General features: G+C 43.2%; 1 pseudogene; it reads right to left on the bottom strand.

The window, feature by feature from the left end:
• Positions 1 to 681: 681 nt before the first annotated feature.
• LOC146193284 (uncharacterized) lies at positions 682 to 9,305 on the bottom strand (annotated as a pseudogene).
• Between the last annotated feature and the right edge of the window lie 6,071 nt (positions 9,306 to 15,376).

The following is a 15,376-nucleotide window of genomic DNA, read 5'->3' as shown; positions in this document are numbered from 1 at the left end:
TCAAAGAAATTTAAAAATTTTTGTCTGAACAAGAATGTTCTTGAGGTGGCACTGGCACAGCAATGTACAGCTTTATCAGGAAAAGGTGACAAAGACTCCACAAATAGGTGAGAAAGTTGATATACCTGTAGCAGAAAGAGACAAGTATAATAATTCAATTTACTTTCACTTCCACAAGCAGTTGAGATATGCTGCATATCGGGAGTTTGTGTGGCTCACATGGAGAAAAATGGGAAAGTACAAGAGGCGCAGTTTGCCAAGTTGTGTGCTGTATGCTATCCGCAAGAAATATCCGTCTGAAAATGGAGTGTACACAGGATTCAAACATTTTTCAAGCGGCTTTGAAGTGAGTATTTACATGTGCATTAGTAAAAAAACAGAATCACTGCATGCACTCCATATTTTACCAATCGCCTTCACAACTTTGATACATGCAGTAAATGTTTGTGTTTGACACAGTATAAGTAAACTTGTGAATTTGGAGCACATATTGGATATCTTTTATTCCATGTCATTTTTTTTAGTGGCTATGCATGTAAAATATAAAAATGATCATTCCTAACACACATATATCTACACAATTGTTGACACAGGTGTTGTCAAGCAGTCACAAAGCTAGTTGGTCCTGTCATCTGTCAGGACTCCATGATGGCTTTTGTCAGGAGCAGTGCAGCAAGCACTTTACATTTTTGACACTCTCACCACCCTCTGCAACAAGACTGTAAACATTTTTTTGTTGAATCTTGTCCTTCGCATTTTGGCAAGTTCTTCCTTTGATATTTTAGGAAAGTGGCTGCTGAGGGGTGGTGGATTCACTTTGGTACCCTTTCTCGTCCAGTCCGTGCCTTCATCATGACCACATCCAGCAGTCTTGTCCATAGCCTGTGTGAAGGTTTGAAAAAATAATATTCGTGTGCTCAAATAAAGGGACCTACACCAGCTTACCATGAGTTGGTTGCTCCTTTACAGGACACGCAACAGGATTACCTCCTGTGGCTTTGGGGTATTTCACAATCCACCTAGCTGTGCCATCGTGTGTGTATGCCTGCTTTCTCTCACTGTTTCCTTTATAGTGCATGGCTGCCAGCCGAGTCCTGGAACAATTACGTGAAACCATCGTTTTTGTCATGTAGGGCTACTACAATTGTGAAAATGTTTTAGCCATCCATGAGATGAAGAAAACATGCAAAGTAAAAACAGTGGCTTTTAGCTAAGCCATTCTTGGACCATGGCTGTATTCCTGCATAAGCTGCCATGACAAATCTGTTCATCATGAATACTTGGGAACACTGTTGCAATTCACATTGCGACAACCTGGCAGAAGCAATTTTCTGAAGTACTCTGCTTGTTTGACTTAAATATCTGGTCAAGATGTAGCTGCAAAGATAAATATCTAGTTACCTTGCCACCATTCCTTCAAAAGAATACTGGCAAAACTTGGGAGCGAAATGGAGAAGCATGCTATGGAAAGCTTCTAAGTCATAAGTCTGGAATTTCGTTGACAGCTGTGGCAAATCCCTCAGGAGGGCCTTGCAGGTCACTACCTCCTTTAGCTTCTGGAAAGCCTCTGACTCTGAAAAAAAAAGTGTAGAAGCCCAAATGTATACACCAACCACACTTGTGGATAAGCAAACTGGCCACTGCACTTGGTGTTATTCTACTAAGTGAGTAACATTATCTCTCTCAGCACCAAGCTAAGAATGTACGTGCTGGCATTACACTACTTGCCATCATTAGTCTGACTGTCACCTCAGGAATGTGGCTGTTTTTCAGCCGGTTAGCTTAGAAATCAGAAAACATAACCTGCACATGCTCCTAGACCTGCAGCGACATAAAAAGACACCACAGAAAACACGGAATTTTCCAGAAAGCAATGCTCACGTGATTATAGAGCTTGAACCACAAAAAGCTGCCTAAACTTTCTTAGATGGCCTATTGCAACATACTCGCATGCCGCTGCTTTCTAAAGCTTATATATTTTGAAATGATGGATTTTATATTTTCATCAGAAGGCAGTGTACCTGCACTTAGCCAATCTCTTGGTTCAATGTCTCCATGGAGACAGAATGGAAACAGTGCATCTTCATGACTGTGAATGCCTCTGATGTGGTTCAACAGTGACTTCTACTTCGGAACAATAAGTTCCTTGTGGCTCTCGCTTGAGGCAGCTGACCAGTAGAGGTGGTTTCCAACAGCTTTTATCCATCCCTTGAGCTCTATGGAGTCATTTCTCTTTGACAGAGCATGCAGCTTTTTGTTAACACCTGAAATATTTAAAAAATGTAGCAATAAACACACTGTCTGAAAGAACACCTAACGTAAGCAAAAATATTCTGAACGAGCAATGTATAGACTACCCAATACCTTTAACGACATGCCAGACATCGAATTCATGCATGATGTCCGAGTGCTCTTTGCGGAGAAAACATTTGATTTGAGTATGCCGATCAGTCACCATAGACTGTACATAAATGTGGTTATCGCTGAGAAATTTGAGGCCACGTTTCAAGCCTTCCAGTTCCATTCGGCAGCTTCCATCTACTTCAATAGACTGCAAAAAGTGGCAAAAAGTCTTAATATTAATACATTGCAATGGTATGTCCTCTGAAAACACAATGAATGTGAAGTGACTATTCGGTGCAAAGGACTATCTTTTGGCGCTGGTTGTTACAAATACAGCGTGCTATAATAGCATGCCAAACTTCAAAAAAACCTGCACAAGCTCAAAATGCAGTATTTTGTTGCTCTCAAGGTCCAGGAAGGAGTAGGTGCCAAACTTAGCACTGAATCCAGGTGAATCGGCCCTGCCGTCCCCAGCAAGTTTCACCTTTTGCTGTCCTACACTTGCAAGCAACATTTGCTGTTCCTTTTTCCACACCTTAAAAATTCCACGAATAATAAGCACTTCTGGTGAATTACTCAAAATACTTTTCAGAAATTTGCTTACTGTCTCAATTGCAGGCCAAAGGTGAGAACGTTGCATATTAAAAATGTCCTTTCTCCAAAAACTTGTACTCCAATAAGTGAAAGCACCCGGAGGGCAACTGTGGGGTTGCACCCCGAAAACAGTATGGCTGAAGAAAGCCGTAGGTTCACCTCAGGGAGCTGCTGAATGCAGTCTTGATTTTTCCACGAAAGCATGTGGCCTGACTTGCAGAGTGTTTGCACATAAAAAAGAGTTCCTCTGCACTGCACATGATACGCGCAAGATGCTAAACACTTGCGGTACGAAGTGAAAAGCATCCTAAGCTGCTTCTCTTGCACTAAAATAATTCTTTCGTTTTCAGGACCGTCACTGCAGTTCTCATGCTCCTGGAATAAAGAGCAACTCTTCAGCTAAGTTGCATATCACAAACAAAAAGGGCACACTAAATTACTGCACCCACTCTGCAACTTCACACAGGTCAATACTCACATGTAAAACATTCAGAAAGGATTGCACTTTCCATAAGCATTGATGTAACATACCAGTCTTTCCAGTCATTAAAGGGACAGTAGTCATCATCACGGTTGAATGAATTGTCATCGTCACTATCGTCACTGATCTCGTCATCACTGTCGTCATGACAGCTTTCTTCATGCACTTTAGTGCCCAGATGAACCTGGGTGGCTTCGTCGACCATAGAGGCACCAACCTGAACACCTGGAAAAAAAAGTGAGGTACATGTGCAGTAGGTATCATAACTCACTGACGGTTGCTTCATTTAAAGAAGCCTGTGTCCACCAAATCAGTTTTTACTAAAGCTAGAACATTTTTACTATTACAGAAAATCAATGGTTCCCTCTTAGCACCACATATATTTAATGTTCAACTATTTATATGAAAGGGCATGCTAAATTCATCAAAACATACCTATAGAAATTCCCCTTGGTTTCGTCTGTGCTGCCTTCGATAAGACTTTTCTCTTCATGTCGACTTGTGATGCCTTAGAGAACACTGATGGCTGCATGAGTACTTGAATGCACTTGTCATCACCTTTATAAGAGTTCAACGCTGGTTCAACATGTACCAGTGATATGTAGCTCGTTGGGCACTCTTGATTTGTGTTACTTGCCATGAATTCTTGGTGTGCCGTGTCATCTGGTATGCAGTCATCTGGCGTGTCGTCACCAAGTTTGCGGTCACCTGATGTGCTGTCTTCAGTGCTAGCCGAGTTATTCAGGTCAGCAAGAATCTGAAAAGAAATAAATATGTGATGCGCTTGCTGCAAGTAGAACAAACAAAAGTGCATTTTAAAAGGAGTAAAATTCTTTGGTTTCTTTCATATTTAATTTCATTGCTTGGCCTTAAGGCTCAGAAGGAATTTTTCAACTGTGTTACACAATAAAACTATAGCACCTTTTGGTATACACGTGATAATTAAAGCCGGGTATTACTTCGACCTACCTACATTTCGCATGTCATATTTCTTCCTCGTACATAGCCACCTTTCGTATTGCATATTATCTTGGTGTAACACATACAACACTCATCTTTCATGCGTTCGTCACCTTCAGAATCAAGCACTCCGAATGCTTACTTCCAGCCCTTAGCGTGCATCCGTTCTTAATTTTTATCGCACTCTTAACATTCTCCCATTGTCTCTATAGCTTCATCTTAGGTTGGCATCAGTTATCACTGAACGCGTAATAATCATGTCATTCTCAGTGGATTTAAGTCCTTTAAGCTCTTTAACAATAGCGACCTAAGGTTTGCAGAACAGCATAACCTACTATTTTAGAAGATCTAGAATAGAAAGCAAACTGCATACTTTTCAGGCATTTCTGTGTGGAATTCATTGCCATCTGAAATCAAATTGCAGTGTACTCTTAATTCATTTCATCCTTCATTAAAGGCTTTCTTACTTTCTACCCTGTTTTATTCTGCCGATTAATTCTATTTATCTGGTTCTTTAATTTCCGTGTTCACATCATTTCTTTCGTTTTTCAGCAATCTGCGTTTTCAGATTTCTGCAATAGGCGCATTTCTTTTTTCATTTGTTAGAAATTTCAATCCTGTTTGTCGTTAGTATTGCATATAAGTTTTCTATTTGCACTTCTAAATGTTTTTCTAGTATCGAGTGCCATGTAAGTTACACACTAAATTTATTCATTTTGTCATAGGAGGCCCCCCCGGACAGTGTACACTTCGGGACCTCCTTCTGTAATACTGCTAATTCCATGTACTTGTACCGCACGAAGAAAAATAAAGATGATGATGATGATGATGATGATGTGTTGCGAGCCACATATGCCGGCTCAATGCAAATTGGCATCACGTATTATATCCCTTACGGAAATGCCATATCTGGACTTATAAAAAAGATCCAGATCAGGTATATCAGGAATTGGGCAGTATGGTATATAAGGACAGATCTAGGCCAGATGAGGCATATCTGCCCAATTCCTGATTTCGAGTACCAGATAAGGCATATCTGATCCTATATGCCTGATCTGCCCACTTGCTGATTTCGAGTGCCAGATAAGGCATATCTGGTCAGATATGCTTTATCTACCCAATTCCTGATTTAAAGATCTAGCCCGCATGGGATGTAGGTTTTGAAGTATAGATCTATATATCTGCATATCGACATAACACTTTATTACAACACACACAAGACAATTTCAGTGTTCCAGCTAAACGCACGCTCAATCAAGTTTGCCAAAAGAAACCTGAATTTCACCTTTTATTTCAAACCTTACAGGAAAATAGCTTTGAAACCACAGGTTTTCTTTTTTCCCGGCCTATATGGAATCGCTCAAAGACGGGCCTGAATTACGTGTCTATACCGATGGTCAAAGACATGCTCATCCGTTAGTAAATATTGAGATTAGATCTGCTCATTTAGGCACTATACTATAACAAATTGATGGGATATCTGAACAGAATAATGTCTGCACGGGAAGCTAAAGTGAAAGACATTAACCTATTAAATTAGATATTACATTTTTATTCTACTCTTTTACACATAGAGCTTTAACCAGTAAATGCTTTTAGTTTGAGCTGGTTTACTTGCGAACCTAAATAAAATAAACGAATAATAATCGAACTAGACTATTGAAAGGGAATTTAAAGGTTAGTCGATACCCGGAAAAGGTAGCGCTAAACCGCAGGGCGATAAAACACACACTGCTGGGACTGCTGATAATACCTAAACCTTAGCAAAGTACATATAGGCTGTCAGGAAGTACTGGTGTTACCTTAAGCAGAGACTGCAGTGCAAAATGAGTGAACGCGCCTAACTCGTGGTTGCTTTTGAAATTAAGAGAGAAAACAAAGAAAAAAGCATGTCCAATGGCATTTGTCATGACAGCGACAGCTCTGCCCCTAATCCAAATCAAGCATGAAGCTACTTAGGTAGTGCAAATAGTAACAATAAACAACGAAGGACCCTATCCACCAACTGAAATTTGTTAAAATTGCTGGAGCGAAAGACAAATTAGCAACGAAATGTACGGAAAACTATCACATACTGGCAATTACCATCCAATTTACTGATTGGAAAATTTTTCCATCAAAATAATAAAGTGAACAATATCCTGAGGCTGGCAAGGGCTAGTTCCCGACAATAAGTCTCACGCTCACTGTTTTCGTGATTGGGCGTGAAGATGAGGCGGCACGATGAGGGTGCGATCCGACACAATGGTGAAGATTTTGGCCGGGCCACCCAGGGCAGAAGCCTCGAAAAGCTCAATCGACCATCAGGTTCGCTTCCAAGGCTAGGGAGGCAGCTTCCACCCGCAGTGGGACACAGTAATTTCCTCTGTGCCGACAGTCAGACTGAAGCTCTTGTAGGTTTTCTGTCGCATTTTTGTGACATGCACACAGCTAATAGCAAACAGGTGCTGGCACACACACCAGCATACACAACATGCAGCACGCCCGCCAGCCGCACCGAACTCCGATGTCTGCACCGCGAAAGGAACGAGACAAGTGCTTAGGCGCACGGAGTTGAAAGGGGGAGGACAAAGAAGCAAGCACACACAAAACGGAGAGGTCGCGGCCTACGCGCTATAGAGCGTGGCAGCGAGGAGAGATGAAATGCGAGCCCGCGACGCAGGGGCCGCCGCTGTTTGAGAGGGAAGAGGGGAACGCGGGAGAGGACTCACTGTCTAGCCAGTGCGTCCCTTCACGCATTAACCGCCAGCTGTCTCTGAGGGTGAGTCACCGTCTGGACAGCTCGGAGGGGGCCGTATACTGAACTGCCATCATTTTCTTGATATTTTGAATCGCTCAACTTAACCGACATTGCGTTTGTGCACCGGACTGCCGCCGCATTTTAAATGAAAATGCGAGTTAGTAGACGGAAATAGGAGCATGTAGCCATAACCCAGCGCCCTCCTGGATTAAGGAACACATAGTGTAATAATTATAGTGCATCGAAATCAGCAGAATATTTGAAATATTAGGAGTCGTAGCTATTTTCTAAATTAACACTAAGCATGCAGGCCATGCTGAGTGTAGAAAAATTGAAGCTCGACCACATGATGCCAATATTGAATATTTGCAGAAGGTATACGAAAACCATATATTGCTAATATACGATCACTATGGTGCCTACATAATTAAGCCCCGATGAGGTTATATAATGTCCTATTTATGCCAGGCATATGGCCCTGGTCTGTCTATTTAAGGTCATGACGATGCCATATATGCCCTTTATCAAGCCACATAAGGTTGCGAGGATACCATATATGCCCCTGATCAAGCCATATAAGGTCCCGTTACCCGTTCAGATATGGATTATATGTTGCATGATATGGCCAAATCTGAGCCATATAATGGCAACATTTTGCGCATATATGACCTTATCTGGCCCAGATAAGGTCTTATTTGCTGCCTTATATATTTGTATCTGGCAGCATATGTTCCATATCTGGAGCAGATATGGGATTTCCATAAGGGATATGTTGCATTTTCTCCTCAACCGTATTGAATTACGCAGCTGGAATAAACTAATGGGTGGAATAGCTGAAAAGTCTGCTCTCAGGCATCTGTGATGCCTATCTGCGAGATGATCATGTCTGCTGCCAGGGATTGCAAATAATTTTTTTTTATTTCCACTGCCAATTATGGGAAATAAATGATGTGACATGTTGTTTCTTTTAACATAAACTGGGAAGCAACAATAAGCAAGGCAGCAGTAATAACAACCTCACCGCAGTATTTTTCCTACTGACTTGTTTATTGTTACTTCTGTTTATATTAAAAGAGCACGTCATATTAAATTCCCATCATTAGCAATAGAAATAAAACAAAACTTTTCTCTATAGTCCCTGCTGTCAGACTGTTAATCATTTTTGTGGCTGCATCTTCGCGAGTCTCTCATGTCCCCTTGTTCCCCACTCTGGGAAGTTATGAAACACTCAAGGGGAGGAGGCCAAGAAGATTATCCTACTCCTCCGTGTAAATGAAGCAAATGTCTATTTTGAATTGGGGTGTCTTTCATTTTCCTTTTCAAGTGCGCCATTGGATGCTACAAGAACGTTTTATTTGCCCGGCTATCAAAAGCCTTCTCTTCGGCCAAACATTTTCTCGGCACTCCCAGCACGAAGAAAAGGGGGCCGCGTACAATTTCCTAACATGTTTTGGCCGCAGAGGCATATGCACGGATCCTGAACTTAAAGCAATGTGAACACATCTACATATCCCTTCTTATTACTCGCGCTTTCCGAACGAAGTTATCTCATTACGCGCGGCGCGCAGTCTTCGGTTGTGTTTCGCTGGAATCATTCAATGCTGGTTTCGCGTAGCATAGCTGCCGCATCGATAAGTGGCGTGCTGGGAGTGCTGCGCACAAGCCTAACGGCCAAACGATTCTTTAGTACGTTGCAGTTAGCTTCCGTTCTCATACCACAGCCGTCTCACTCACGCGCAATGCCTTTAAACGGCAATAACCTAGCGCGGGCTTCATTTAGCGGAAAACTCACCGTCGCAATTACGATATTACACGCAGTACACTAGACAGCACCGGTTCGTGCTGCGAGATTCTTACCTCAAGCTTCTGTCTCTTCGCAAACGCTGGACTTGATAATGGTGGCGAGCTGCTTTTGTGTGCGAAGACTGACGGTACTGCGCCGGGCCTGAGCCGAGCTGACTTGATTGGCAAACCTAGTGCACGCATTATAGACAAACTCTTGTAGTAGTCATCATCACGGAAATGATCGGAGCACAGCACTGTTGTTCTCGATGACTTGAAGTTCTTTCGCTTCACAGCAGCGACCCACTTCGCTGAAAGCTTCGTCTCTTGCGGGAAGTAATGAAAGACGACATCGTTGCGGCCGCTGGTGTTTGTGCAACCAAAGGCTGCGCAGAACGCCGGCATGATGAGCCTGCCACTTCTCTCGGTGTTAAACGCGTTGCATTATCACTCCACAAACACACAATCACAGAGGGTCGAACGATGCTGGCTGAACAACGGACGGCTAAGAATGCTTCGCATGCGCGTCGAAGCGTAGCCGGGCTCCGGAACACCAGTGATGACGTCACCACCCCGCGGTTTCCGGTTTCGGTCCGCGTAGTAGCAGCGCTCGGCGCGCGATGGGGGCGGAGCGACAGCCCGACTTTAGGCGGCAATTACGGCTCTCCGAGTGATGAATGAGTAGAAATTTTTTTACCCGCATGATTTTTAAGGCTTCCACATCCGCCTGTGCGCGTCTCACTGAATTCGACAGACTCTTCAGTTTCCCTTTAAGTGTCCCCAGTAATGTAGCACCTTACTGATAGAGCCTGATAGGGGAATAATGTAGAAGACAAAGAAGCTTCCGCTGTTGTATTCGCAATTCAACTAGGGTTAATTAGAGTTACACCCCAACGAATTTTTTTTAATTAGGCAATCGAACGGAACGCATACGGAATAATACAGTTGACACTGCATGCAATTGGGTAGTCGAATAGCACGTCTGTTGTCATGGTATGCAAAGGCCTGAGGCGAGAATGTCCGCTATTACCTCTGTTCATTATTTGTAAGCAGAATATGAAAAGAGTCTGCAAGAAAGGAATCTTGTTTTTAATCGCTCGTACAAGCTAGGCGGAACAAACGGAGATACAGTGATTCCAGGATTAACATACTCGGACGGACGACACTGTTCTATTACCGACAGCCAGGAAAATTTGAAAAGCATTAGTTTATAAATGTGAACACGAGGGAGATGCAGTCACCTTTCCTTTCAGTGCAATTAATTCTGGTCTGATGGTATTCAACTATTTCAATCACAAAATTGATGGTATGATCCATAATTTACACATGGACTATTCAACTGCAGGAATGCATGTGTGCTGGCTCATGTTATGTTGCCGTAAACAAAGCGGTGCAGCGGTGGCGTAGCGGTAGAACATCCGCCTCGCATGCAAGAGGACCGGGGTTCAAATCCCGGTGCCGCGCAATTCTCCACCGGATGAATAAAAAAAAAAAAAAAAAATCCGAGTGTCGATGGAATTGCATAAACAGGTTTGAAGTGCGACCTGATGCCGGTGAACACCTCCGGCAACGCACTCCCTCACCAGAACAGGAGTTGGCCACCCTGGTGCAGTAATTGGCCACAACCTCCTATGATAAGCTCCATAAAACCCCGGCCCTCAGTCACCAGCGGCTGCGGAACAACTGACCACGGCGGCGGTCAGACCTGTGACGCAGCAGGGGGTGCTAAGAAAGCCTGGCTCCGCTGGACAGGCCGCCATTGGAAACTGACCCTGGCAACGTTTAATGCTAGAACCCTAGCTAGTGAAGCTAGTTTAGCAGTGCTGTTAGAGGAACTAGAGGGCATGAAATGGGATGTCATAGGGCTTAGTGAGGTTAGGAGGCCGAATGAGGCATATACTGTACTGAAGGATGGGCATGTACTGTGTTATCGAGGTTTACCAGAGAGGCGACAACTAGGAGTAGGTTTCCTTGTCAATAAGTATATAGCGGGTAATATAGATGAATTCTATAGTATTAATGAGAGGGTTGCAGGCATCGTAATTAGGCTTAATAAGCGGTATAAACTGAAGGTTGTACAGGCCTATGCACCTACAAGTAGTTATGATGACCAGGCAGTTGAAAGCTTCTATGAAGATGTAGAATCGGCAATGCGAAAAGTAAAGACGCAGTATACTGTACTAATGGGCGACTTCAATGCCAAGGTAGGGAAAAAACAGGCAGGAGACAAGGCAGTAGGTGACTATGGCGTTGGTTCTAGGAATAGCAGGGGGGAGTTACTAGTTGAGTTTGCAGAGCGCAGTAACTTACGAATCATGAATACCTTCTTCAGCAAACGGAAGAACCGGAAATGGACATGGAAAAGTCCTAACGGAGAGACTAAAAATGAAATTGACTTCATAATGTCTTCAACCCCCGCCATTGTGCAGGACGTAGAGGTAATCGGGAAGGTGCGATGCAGTGACCACAGGATGGTGAGGTCCCGAATTAGCCTAAATCTGAAGAAGGAACGCAACAGATTAGTAAGAAAGAAACCCATCAACGAATTAGCGGTGAGGGGGAGGGCAGAAGAGTTCAGGATCTCGCTACAGAATAGGTATTCAGCTCTAACTGAGGATGGCGACATTACCCTAGAGGCAAGGAACAATAATTTCAGAGATATCATTACTGAGTGCGCGGTAGAAGTAGGCGGTAGGATAGTTAGAGAGGATACCGGTAAGCTGTCTAAGGAGACGAAAGATTTGATTAAGAAACGCCAGAGTATGAAAGCTTCCAATCCAACAGACCAGATCGAATTGGCCGAGATATCAAAGCTAATCAATAAGCGCAAGGTGGCCGATATAAGGAAGTATAACATGGAGAAAATTGAGCATGCTGTAAAGAACGGGGGAAGCCTTAAAGCGGTAAAGAAGAAATTGGACATAGGCAAAAACCAGATGTATGCGATAAGGGACAAGGCGGGCAACGTCATCACTAATATGGACAAGATAGTCAAAGTAGCCGAGGAGTTCTATACAGATCTCTACAGCAGCCAAAGTAGTCAGGACCGTAATGAGATTGGCGGTAGGGAAAAACAGTCAGACGTTCCACCAGTGACGAAAGACGAGGTCAAGAAAGCATTAGAAACTATGAAAAGGGGGAAATCAGCTGGAGAGGATCAGATAACTACAGATTTGCTGAAGGACGGGGGGGATATCGTGCTAGAAAAACTGGCCACCCTGTATACGCAGTGCCTGGTGTCATCGACGGTACCGGAACCATGGAAGAATGCAAACATTATCCTCATTCACAAGAAAGGGGACTCTAAGGACCTTAAAAATTACAGACCAATCAGCTTACTGTGTGTTACGTATAAGGCATTTACTAAGGTAATCGCTAATAGAATCAGGACAACCTTAGACTGCAATCAATCAAAGGATCAAGCAGGGTTTCGGAAACGGTACTCTACTATCGATCATATCCATACCATCAACCAGGTGATAGAAAAATGCTCGGAATATAACCAGCCCTTATACATAGCATTCATTGATTACGAAAAAGCATTTGACTCAGTTGAAACCTCGGCGGTGATGCAGGCATTGCGAAATCAGGGGGTAGACGAGCCGTACGTGAAAGTGCTGGAAGATATATATAGTGGCTGCACAGCAACCATAGTTCTGCATAAAGAAAGTAACAAAATTCCCATAAAGAAAGGTGTTAGGCAAGGAGACACAATCTCCCCAGTACTATTCACAGCTTGTTTAGAGGAAGTATTCAGAGACTTGGAATGGGAGCAGTTAGGGATAAGGGTAGATGGAGAATACCTCAGTAATCTGCGATTTGCTGATGACATTGCCTTGCTAAGCAACTCGGGGGATGAACTGCAAATAATGATTGATGACCTAGACAGAAAAAGTAGAAAGGTAGGCTTGAAAATCAATATGCAGAAGACTAAGGTAATGTTCAACAGCCTCGGGAAGGAACAGCAGTTTACATTAGGTAGCGAAATACTGGAAGTAGTAGGCGAATATGTCTACTTAGGACAGGTAGTAACCGCAGATCCGGAACATGAAAAGGAAATAACAAGAAGAATAAGATTGGGATGGTGCGCATTTGGCAAGCACTCGCATATTATGACTAGCAGCTTACCGGTATCGCTCAAGAGGAAAGTATACAACAGTTGCATCTTGCCTGTACTCACCTATGGGGCTGAAACGTGGAGGCTAACCAAGAGAGTTCTACTTAAGTTGAGGACAACCCAGAGGGCTATGGAACGAAAAATGGTAGGGGTAACATTAAGAGATAGAAAGCGTGCAGAGTGGGTCAGAGAAATAACTCAAGTTACCGACATTCTAGTGGAAATTAAGAAGAAGAAATGGACATGGGCAGGACATGTAGGGCGAAGAGAGGATAACCGATGGTCGCTGAGGGTAACAAACTGGATTCCAAGGGAAGGAAAGCGTAGCAGGGGGCGGCAGAAAGTTAGGTGGGCGGATGAGATTAAGAAGTTCGCAGGGGTCAAGTGGATGCAGCTAGCACAGAACCGGGATAAGTGGAGAAATATGGGAGAGGCCTTCGCCCTGCAGTGGGTATAATCAGGCTGATGATGATGATGAAACAAAGCACAGATTATGAGCAAACTTGCTTATAATCAAGTGTGTGCTGTTTTAGTATCGCGCAGGATGGCGAATAGCGGCCTGTTATAACTCAAGTAACACATATACTTCACACTGGTTACATCTTTGTAATGTAAAAATATATTCAATAAAAAGCTTAATTTGTGGTAGTGACGTGAAGCCAGCTATTTACAATTGCGACTACATTGCACATCAAGACTGTCAAGCACGGCGATCACTCCGCGTCAACTTTACAGTCAACGCTGCTGAGAGGAGAGTGCGACTTGTCCCGTGGTTAGCGTTATCTCGTATCGCTTCCGAAAGCGATCGCTTTCTCGTTGAAAGCTTTTTCGGTGGTTAGCAGCAGCACTCATAGAATGTTCTGCCGATTACAACAAAATTATGTGAGTTCATAGTGTCGTAGCAATACAGGCGGCAATTTATGAGTGTGATATGCAAAAAGTAAAATGATCATTTATAGACCAGTGTAAAGACCAGAGTTTGACGGATAGCGCCGCCTCTCCGCGGTCTGCTCGTTGCGGGAATGCACCGAGGCCAGCCGGTGCATTGGAGAGAGAGCAGTGTGTCGCTGATATGTTTGAAATTACTTCGATACTCCGAATGTTTATGTGACTTTGTGCGTGAATGTGCGCGGTGTAGCAAAATCTGGACAAAGGAGTCGCTTTGTTGGCCGCACTGGTAGAAACGCAAACACGTTGAACGCTTCAAAGTCGGTTCATGTCTACCGGTTTCCACACAAGTCATGAGTGGCAGGTAACCTGGACACGGTTGGTAAAAAATACAGAGACATGTATATACGGATTTGGTTAATGTGTGGTCGTGGCAAGTGCGGAGCGTTTTAAAATCTAGTTGTATCCGAAAGCTTTGTGATTCGTGTTGCGCAGGAGTGATGGCACGACAAACTCTAAGCTAAAGCCTCACTTCTGCATCTTCAGTCGTCATTTATTCAGGAATTAAATATCGGAGGAAACCAACAGTCTAAGTTACAATGCCAGTATTTTTCGAGCTGTGAACAAGAAAAGGCCTGCACTGAAAAGGAAAAGGCAACCACCATAGTCGTTTGAGTCCCGTTGTGCTCTTCTGTGATGGGAAAAAATTATGTTTGCACACCTACTTTCCCTGGCAGAATTATGGGATACTTACTTATTCCTTTAAAAAAAAGAGTAGATAGGAGAAAGGAATGTCTGCTATTCTCACGACTATCTTGTAGTTCTTCCTCTTTTCTTTTGTCAACCTATTCCGGTGTGATGAGAAATGAGCCTGCGTTTCAATTCTTCCAATTTGTTCAGCTTTGTCTGTGGCATGCTCTTCTCACCCAATATAAGCACTTATTGCAAAGCACTTTTAGTACCTCATGGTCACAAACTCTGCGCTCAGCGCCATATAAAAGGCAAAGAGAAAAAGAAAAGAAATTTATGTTTGTGCTAACGAGCAACAACTTGGCCTTTATTAAAATTGGAAGGCACGCAGATCGCCTTTTGGAATGTCACCTGATCGCACGTACATTTCTTCTCGAGGAGCAAAAATTTATCTGTTGTTTATTTCGCATTGGTGGTGGCGCATATTTGCTGCCAGTTTACTAATTTCTCAGGCATTCCATAATCTGGCCCCATAAGTGTGGTTTTTCTCACTGGTCGTTTAGTGCCTTTTAGATTTTCAGATTCAGACATTTTAGGACATTACCTCACGCAATTAAATCAGAACACCTTAGCGAACAACCCATCATGGCTAGCACTTTAGAAACAGAATGCCCTTTTAGTTTTTGGCGGCAACGCATTACGCTCTCACATTTCTCAACCCATCACGCTCTCTGTTCTTAAATAAATTGAACTTTATTTTTTTTTTTCAGTACTGAGCTAC

Source organism: Amblyomma maculatum, chromosome 4 (genome assembly GCF_055883805.1).
Source record: "Amblyomma maculatum isolate TAMU_Amacu chromosome 4, ASM5588380v1, whole genome shotgun sequence".
NCBI classification, from domain to species: domain Eukaryota; kingdom Metazoa; phylum Arthropoda; class Arachnida; order Ixodida; family Ixodidae; genus Amblyomma; species Amblyomma maculatum.
The sequence above is the reverse complement of the archived record's forward strand: the minus strand, read 5'-3'. Positions and strand labels throughout refer to the sequence as shown.